We start from the raw sequence: 9402 nt of genomic DNA on the forward strand, positions 1-9402 counted from the left end.
ATTCATAGTGTTTTGGCTTGGTACCAGTTTTATTTTGACTGCTTTGGAGACTTTAGGGAGGAGGGCTTCCTGTATGTCACCATGTATACAAGCTCTAACCTTGAGCTCCCACTACTGCACCAAGTACAGAAGCATTCTGCCTTACCTTTACTCCAATATAGACTAAAGTATCTCTGAAGCATGAGCCAGAACAAACCTTTCTCCCCTTGGATTGTTTTAGTCAGGATTTTGATCACACTGACAGAAATGTAACTAATACATCAATGTCAATTGATTTTTTTCTTGGTCTCATTCTATTTTTCATCCCAACCCTGCCTTCTGCATGTAATCACTATCCTTTCAAAACTCTGGTGCACTCTCCCTCTCCTACAATACCACTCACCAGTTTCTTCTCTTGTATGATTCTATTCAAGACTACAACTTTAGTACATGCTTTCTAGTCTTGCTCTATTTTTATTCCCTTGGCTTCAACTCCCATCCTCTTCTGTGCCATCATGGCACATTCGAAGTGCTGGAATGCCCCTTCTTGTTCTGCACTCAAAATTTCAAACTAGGATTTTGCCTTCTATATACTACAATTTCAGTGTCTGCTCACTATCACACATATGGAATGGTGGTTTCTCTGGAGCCATCCTAGTTCTAGCCCCAGGGGATGCTACTAATTGGTGAGTGCCTCTACTCCTGCATGTTAATATTTCTCAGACTTCCTTTTTGTTTATTTTGTTATTGACATTTAAACACAACATTTTTCCTTCCTTTCCTTCTTCCAAACCTTTCCCTATAACCCTTCATACTCTCCTTCATTTTTTAAATAGCAATACTAAAACCTTTATTGATATAAGCATAATATTGTGTTTATTTCAACATCTTGTACAAATTATGACATATTAATGAATAACTTTGAATTTTGACATTTATTCTAAAATGATACATGGAAAGAGTAATAGTAAAAATGAGGGAGATACACTCCCCCCAGCAATGGTCAAAGAGGCATCTTGGTAGTGGTGTTCTTATATCAGTCATGGGCAGAGCAGACAGCAGTCCTTGGTTCATCCTAGCTTGACACATGGCTTGATGGCCAAAGCTATCTTATGCCTAGGACTCATAAAAATCAAATCAAATCAAATCCATACAGTGCAGTAATTAATGGAGAAGGCAGACAGATAGAGACCCTGGGCAACCATGCCACCTACAGATTTGCTCTCCAGCACATGGCACAGGTGGGCCAGAGACACTCACCATCATTCCACACAGCACAAATAAGGGATATCACCCAGGAGCCCAGGGTCCTCGTGGCTAGCCTCCAGTGGGAGCCACCAGAGTGTCTGAGTATGTGGTGGTCAGATGGGAGAGAAAGAGAAATGGAGTAGCTTGAGCATTATGAAAAGAGATGGAACTGGAGACTAGAGGGTGGAGAGGAGTAGCCTGCTATGAGTGGCCAACCCTGCTACCTGAAGCCATGGTGAGGTCCCAGCCCAAGCTGCTGCTAAGGGCCATGTCTGAGTCCATGACACAGTGGCAGTGGTCAGGATCAATGTCCTTGGCTTGTATTACCACTAGAGAACACGGAGGCGTCCCTGGTGAGTACAGCTACCTGGCACCATGTGGATGTCCAGGAGATGTGCATAACTTGCTCCATTTCTCACTGGATGCTGCATTTGGGAAAGCTGTCCCCATCTCTCAATGGCAGCAGTACTTGGGAGAGCCAGTCCTGTGCCTCACCCAGGAAACAAAGTAGAGCTGCCCTGCTTGCAGGGTATGGGTGAGCTGGCCCCAAGGGTGTGAGTGTGAAAGAACTAACCCCACTACTTGTCTGCTTTGAGGTGACAGGGTACAATGGTGATACTCCTTTCTCCCACACCTGTCCAGCAGTCAAGAAAGCTGCCCACTGGGTCATATGTTCAAAGAGCTAGCCCTGCCCTTCACTAGATGCATCACTAGAAATAGCTGGCCCTGTACCTCTTCTGGGCAGCACAGTAGATCTGACTGGCCCTGGTGGACAGGCTACAGGCAAGCCAGCCCCTAGGGTTAGAGCAGTGGAGAGCTGGCCCAGCCAATCCTCTAGCATAAGGTGGTATAGGTGTGGGAGTGATCACCTCCCCCTCCTCCCCTCACCACCTGCAGTATTGGGGGAGAGCTGGCACTGGGGTCATGAGAGCAGGAGAGCTAGCCTTGCCCCCTCAATTGCTGTAGCACTCAGGAGAGTGGACCCTGCATTTCACCTGGGCAGCAGGGTGGAGCTTGCCATGATGGGGAAGGCACAAGTGAGCCAAATCAGAGAGTGTGAGAGCCAGACAGAGAACTGGCCTAGCACTTCACAGGCTGTAGTACTTGGGAGAGAAGGCCCCTGCACGGTGAGTAGACAACACAATGGAGGTGGCTTAGAGGCATGGTTGTGAGTGAGCCAAGTGTGGTTTTGGAATGAGAGCAGGAACGCTGACCTTGAGGCGGCATTGTATGGCCTAGCTGGAACAGTACTGGAGAGCTCACCCAGGTGGTGTGAATAAGGGAGATCCAGCTTGCTGACCAGCTCAGCTACCACCCAGGCCCAGATTCAGGTCTCTAAATTGGCATGCCCCAAAATTAATATCATCTGTGAATGGGCCAGTTGTGTTGTTCCAAAGCTTCAGGATATCCATGACACAAGGTAACAACAGGATAACCAGGAGAAATCCCAGTGAGGGTCCAATATTGATAGTGAAGGCAGAGATCTCGAACCAGACCAATGACTCTTTGCAATAAACATTTGCAAGTGAAGATGTGTTGTGGACAGAGGATATACTGTAGGATACACTGTGACATATTACAGCTTCCACATGAGATGTTTTCTGTGTTTGTTGTTGTTTGTGTGTGTTTTATTTGTGGGGGAAGGTTGCAAAGGCAGATATGAAGGGACAGCGAGATAAGCAGGACTGAAATGTATGATGTGAAATTCACAAAGAATCGATAAAAGTTTAAAAATGAGGAAGGTGAATTTTTTAAAAGTACATTTAGCTGTTTAGAATAAATAAGTTATGCAAGTTAACTTGTTAGTTGATCAAATCATAGTCATATAAATTACTAGTCTATATTTATCACAAGAATATACATCTTAGGTGCAACAGATAGATATGATCCTATAGAAAGATAAGGTAAAATAGTCAGATAAGGTCTTCAAAAACCTCAGAGACATACAGAATATGGCATTTAAATTTTTTTTTATTATTATTTTAAAGGTTCACTGACAATGAGACAGGTTAAATCCTGGCAACATCCAGCCTACCTCAAAGAGGATGATGAGCATCATAGAACCTCCTCATGAAGGTGGCTTCAAATGTGGCAAACAAGCCACTGGGAAAATGTCTTCATTTCTACCACAAACAGAATTCTGCCTAAAAAAGGGCAAGCTAGGATGCAGGCAGAGTCAACGGCCAAACTCTGCCAAAACAGGGTAAGCAAGTCCTCAATAGTTCCTGCCTCTCAAATATGTCTGTCAGATATATTGGGCCAGAAGGTTGAAGATGATGCTCCAATGTTATAGAGAGTTTTGCATGACTGATCAGGCAGCAAACTGTCATTTTTTCATTTTGGAATCTGCTCACCGGCACTTCCTGTTTACTCAGGTAATTAACTTTATTCCTTCTAAGTCTCTGATGGGGTTGAAGACCAGATATTTTAGTTTTACAATTAAACTTAGTTGTTTAGGGGTTAAGATGTTTTTAGGTCTAGATAGATGTTTTAAGTTGTTAATAACTAGATATGATAGATATTGATTTACATTCAGAACTTTAGACTCACCAAGATAGAAAAGAGCTTTTCTTCAAGGCTGCCAAATACAAATAGCCAAAGCACTAAGAATATAACATTTATATAATTCCTGATTGTTTCATAGTTCTTCTTGCTGTAGGTAGTTTTGTGTGTGTGTGTGTGTGTGTGTGAGAGAGAGAGAGAGAGAGAGAGAGAGAGAGAGAGAGAGAGAGAGAGAGAGAATATAAATGTATATGTAAAAATAAAATATTAATAAAAAAGTGTATTTAGCTATAATGAAAAAGTTTAGTTTGATGATAGTCATTTCACCAATCATGTGTAATTTCTGAATACTGCTGTTGCTTTTATATTGATGTATACTGAAAATATTACATTTGATGAAAGAGATGAAAGTGAATGCATAAAGTTAAGACCTTTTCCCTGTGATGTGGGAAGTACTTGAGTATTGTTCCCACCAACAATAATACCAAATACAAAAAAAAAAAGGAAAATGAAGTAAAGACAGAAGATTAATTTCTAAATGTTGTGAGTTATATTTGTTGATATTCTGAAATTTAATATTTCCCACTAACATACTAACATATTTTAAACAGAAAGTGGTTTTCTTTTCCATAGGGTTCTAATTTTTATAGAATTATACTATCAAATTAGAAATTTAGTATAACTTGAGACTGAAAATTCAGTCTCTTTGGGCCTCATAATGATGTGGTGTGGCTACTAATTCTTTTTTAATCAATTAATTTATTTATTCATTTCATATAATCTCCTCCTTCATCTCCCCCTGGTCCCACCCTCCCTCTTTATTACCTCATCCCCTTTCTCCTCCCCTTCAGAAAAGGGGAGTACCCCCCCACTAACCCAGTCCACCACATCAAGTCACATCAGGACTAAGCACCTTCTTCCATTGTGGTCTGGCAAGGCAGCTGTGCCAGGGGGAAGTGATTGAAAAGCATATAAAAGGTAACTCTTAAAACCACAAAAAAGTCACACTAAAAATATATAATATATATTATACAGATAAGAACCAACCATCTTATAAGGCATGAATATTCTATTAGAATATCAAAAATCATCACAGTTATAAACTATTCAATGCAATTGTCTTTTTCTAATTGTGCAGATCATAATGAGACATTTAAATAAATGATTGTTTAAAAACAAATAAAAAAGATAAATAAAGGTGACTTACCCACAGATAATTTTAAATGCCTAAAATATAGTTGCTACTATGAAAGTGGAAACCATAAGAACCAGTGATGATGTACAAATTCAAAAGTGAAAAACAAATAAAAAGACAAGAAACAAAACAAAAAACATTAAGGATTTTTACAAGTGTATATATTGCTTTTTGTGATGCTGCTGTAATAAAATATAAATGTTTTCATTAATAAAATGTGATACAATACATTGAGTCTTGCTTAAATTAAAAATACCTGTTCTTCAAAAGCCACCATTTTAAAAAATGAAAACTCATACCACAGGTTATAAGGAAATATTTTCAAATTTTGATAAAGGACTTTTATGCTAACTTTATAAGTAACTTTTTAAAATAAAAATAATACAATATAATGAGAAGACTGTTGGAAAGGATAAAAGAAACTAGTCATTAGACATATACAAAGCAAAATCTCAATGGCACATCAACTACTCCCCACAAAACAAGGCTTGCACAAAAAGGACACTGACGAAAAAAGATTTTGGTTAGGGTCAAGGGGAAAAAGCAACTGAAATTCTCAAATTGTATCTATAAAAGTAATTGTTACTTTGAACAACTGATAATTTCTTATGTTCAATATTCTTTGATCCACCCATTTATTTCCAATTATATCACCAAATGACATGGAAATACACATGCTCACCAAACCTGAGTAGCAGTCACCATAATAGTTGAAAAGTGGAAACAACTCTAGGGATCATCAACTGGTGAGTAGATAAACAAATTATAGAATATTATTAGCAATACGATGAATAACTATTGATACTTGCAACATTTTTTAAAAAACACAGACAATACAAGAAAACTGTGCACTGTGGCACAAACTTGTAATTCCAATACTTAGGAGGCTATGGCAAAGGGATAGCAACAAGTTTGAGGCGAGCTTAGGCTAAAATAGTGAGACATTGTCTCAATAAATATGTGTGTATCTGCATATGATTGTATTTATGTACAATTCTAAAAAAGTTTTATCACAAATGTACAAGCGTTACATGCAGCAGCCTATGATAAAAGTCAAAAACATAATGGAGTTTTTTGAATGATAGAAATGTACTACTGTTTGAATGTGGAGGTCGTTAGGTGACTAGCATTTGTTAAATAAAACTCACCAAAACTCTATAATGAATAATGGAATATTTTGCTATTTACATATCTCAATTATCTAGCTAGTTAAATTATATTGATATAATTCAACCTAATTAGTTCTTCATATATTTTAGACATAGTAAATAATAGTACCTTATACAAAGTACTGACATTTTGATAATTAATCAGAGAAAAAGATGGTCTTACTTACCTAAGTTTGGGACTTTGGCCAGCAGTTTGAGTTATAGTGTTATGGGACCAAATTAATTCTTAAGTATGTTTTTAGTATAAACAGCATCTTTCAACAGCAGAGGTAAATGCATTGAACTGGCCACAAGTTCCTAGAATGGAACTTAAAGTACATGATTTCTATTTTCAGATTCTCTAACAAACAAAAGTACAAGTAATTTCATATTTTTATTGTGCTTTAATTTTGTTGTACAAGCTGTCTAACAGTGTTCACATTAAAACTGGTCACACTTGTCATTTTACAGGTAATTGTGAGATATTATGTGTTTAGCTGTGTTAATTAATTTTTAAATTATAATTTCTCCACATTACATCAAGGTTGTTATCCCTTCCTTCTTATCTTCCTATTCTCACCCTCTCTCACTCTCCCACCCTATTACCCTCCCCTAGACCTCTGACTCAGTGGGACCTCCTCCCCCACCAGCTGACTACAGCCTATTAGGTCTCATGCAGAAAGCCTGATAGCCTGCTTTCCCTTCTTCTGTGTGCCCGCAGGGCCTCCCAGCCAAGGGGAAGTGATCAAATCAGGGGCACCAAAGTTCATGTTAAAAGCAGTCCCCACCCTCTCTACAACTGTGGAGAATGTGCTATTCTTTGGCTAGATCTGAACAGGGGGGTCTAGGTTTACTGTATGCATTGTCCTTGGTTGATGCATAAGTTTATGCAGATCCCCCTGGGTCCAGATCCACTAACCTTTATGGTCTCCCTGTGGGGCTCCTGAACCCTCTGTGTTCTTCCATCCCCAACTCTTCCCAAGACTGAAAATAGTCATTCCATGGGTTGAGATGCAGGGGGACCAGCCTATGTTTATGGACAAGTTAAGAGAGTCTTCTTCAATTAAGAATCCTGAGACATCTGGTCCATGAATGACTGCCTTGAAGTTATACTTATTCTATAGGTGCATTGGAGTATTTTTGTACTCAAGGACACAAACATGAGTCTGAATATGACACCCCAAAGAAGAAAGACTCTAGAAAAAGTATCTGCCTTTCCAGGAATACAGAAATTCTCAAGCAATTCCACATTCATGAAACTAGTTTTAATTTCCTTGAAGCCAATCTTTTTATAAATTTATTTATTTATTCATTCATATTACATCTCAATTGTTATCCAATCCCTTGTATCCTCCCATTCCTCCCTCCCTCCCACTTTCACCTTATTCCCCCCTCCATGACTGTGACTGAGGGGGACCTCCTCCCCCTGTTTATGATCGTAGGGTATAAAGTCTCTTCTTCGTAGCCTGCTATCCTTCCCCTGAGTGCCACTGGGCCTCCCCATCGAGGGAATGTGGTTAAATATGGGGCACCAGAGTTCATGTGAAAGTCAGTCCCCACTCTCCACTCATCTGTGGAGAATGTCCTGTCCATTGGCTAGATCTAGGTAGGGATTTGATGTTTACTGCATGTATCATCCTTGGTTGGTGCCATAGTTTGAACAGAAGCCCTTGGCCTAAATCTGCCCCTCATAATGTTCTACTTGTAGGTTTCTAGGACCTCTGGATCCTTCTATTTCCCCATTCTCCCATGTTTCTCTCACCTAGAGTCCCAAAAGGATTTCCTCACATCTATCCCACTTTCCTGGTAAGTGAAGGCTTTCGTGGGACATGCCCCTTGGGCTAGTATGCAGATATAAGTGAGTATATACCATTTGACTCTTTTTGCTTCTGGGTTAACTCATTCATTATGATCATTTCTCATTCAATCCATTTGTTCACAAATTTAGGGATTTCCTTGTTTTTAATAGCTGGGTAGTATTCCACAGTGTAAATGTACCACAGTTTCTTTATCCACTCTTCTACTGTGGGACACTTAGGCTGTTTCCATGTTCTGGCTATTATGAATAAGGCTGCTATGAACATGGTTGAGCGTATGTCCTTGTTGTGTGCTGGAGCATCTTCTGGGTATATTCCAAGGAGTGGAATAGCTGGGTCTTGAGGAAGCCCTATTCCCATTTTTCTGAGATAGCACCAGATAGATTTCCAAAGTGGCTGTACTAGTTTGCATTCCCACCAGCAATGAAGGAGTGTTCCTCTCTCTCCACATCCTCGCCAGCATGTGGTGTCACTTGAATTTTATTTTCAACAAAATCATAGAAAAAATTCCCAAATTTAAGAAAGGAGATGTCTATAAACATACAAGAGGCGTACAGAACACCAAATAGATAGACCAGAAAAGCAAAACCTCCCATCACATAATAATCAAAACACAAAATATACAAAACAACGAAAAAATTTAAAAGCGGCAAGAGAAAAGGGCCAAGTGACATTTAATGGCAAATCTATCAGAATTACACCCGACTTCTCAGCAGAGACCATAAAAGCCAGAAGGTCCTGGACAGAGATCCAACAAACCCTAAGAGACCACAAATGCCAGGCCAGACTAATACACCCAGCGAAACTTTAAATAACCATTGATGGAGAAAACAAGATATTCCATGAGAAAACCAAATTCAAACAATACCTCTCCACAAATCCAGCTTTACAGAAATTAATAGAAGGAAAACACCTTGAAGCCAATCTTACATAACATATAGGAATAGGCATTGGCAGCTAAATAATAAAGCAACATTTTGAATATTTTCACCTAAGCATATAAAAAGCAGGAGTGTATAGTGAGCACCCTGTGGGACTGGGAAAGAATTATCTAAGCATTATTAACTTGGCAGCACTGGCTGAGTAACTTAGTCTTCATACTCATCCCCTCCTACGTATGTACATATGATGTGTATCTTTTTACAGATGGCCCAGACATAGAAGTTTTCAACATAATTCTGACTGGCATACTGGAGAATGTCATTTGCAGGACTGTAATGATAAAAGATTCACCCTCAGTTATCAAGATAAAATTTACAATAAGAATAAAGGCTACCTTTGACTCCAAAATATAATCAAAACCTCAATTCTTTATTCCTTTTCTATCTTTAATCATCATACTTTTCCTCTGTGTCTGATGTTCAAAAGTAAATGTTATTTTAAAAAGGTATCAAAGGTTGTTTAGCACTTACAAATCTGTATCCATGAGCTATTGAATTTATTCAAACTAAAATATTCAAATTAAAATTCAAACAAAAATATATTCATTCCTTAGCTGAAACTTTGGAAATTA

The 9402-nt window shown here is 38.8% G+C and overlaps 1 non-coding gene across 1 annotated transcript; it reads left to right on the forward strand.

Annotated features, from left to right (window-relative positions):
• Window positions 1-968: 968 nt before the first annotated feature.
• Window positions 969-1108, forward strand: LOC127186040 (small nucleolar RNA SNORA48). Its single transcript, XR_007830294.1, has one exon. It is a non-coding gene; the product is annotated as a small nucleolar RNA SNORA48 (small nucleolar RNA).
• The last annotated feature ends 8294 nt before the right edge of the window (window positions 1109-9402 follow it).

This window comes from Acomys russatus, chromosome X (genome assembly GCF_903995435.1).
Source record: "Acomys russatus chromosome X, mAcoRus1.1, whole genome shotgun sequence".
Taxonomy (NCBI): domain Eukaryota; kingdom Metazoa; phylum Chordata; class Mammalia; order Rodentia; family Muridae; genus Acomys; species Acomys russatus.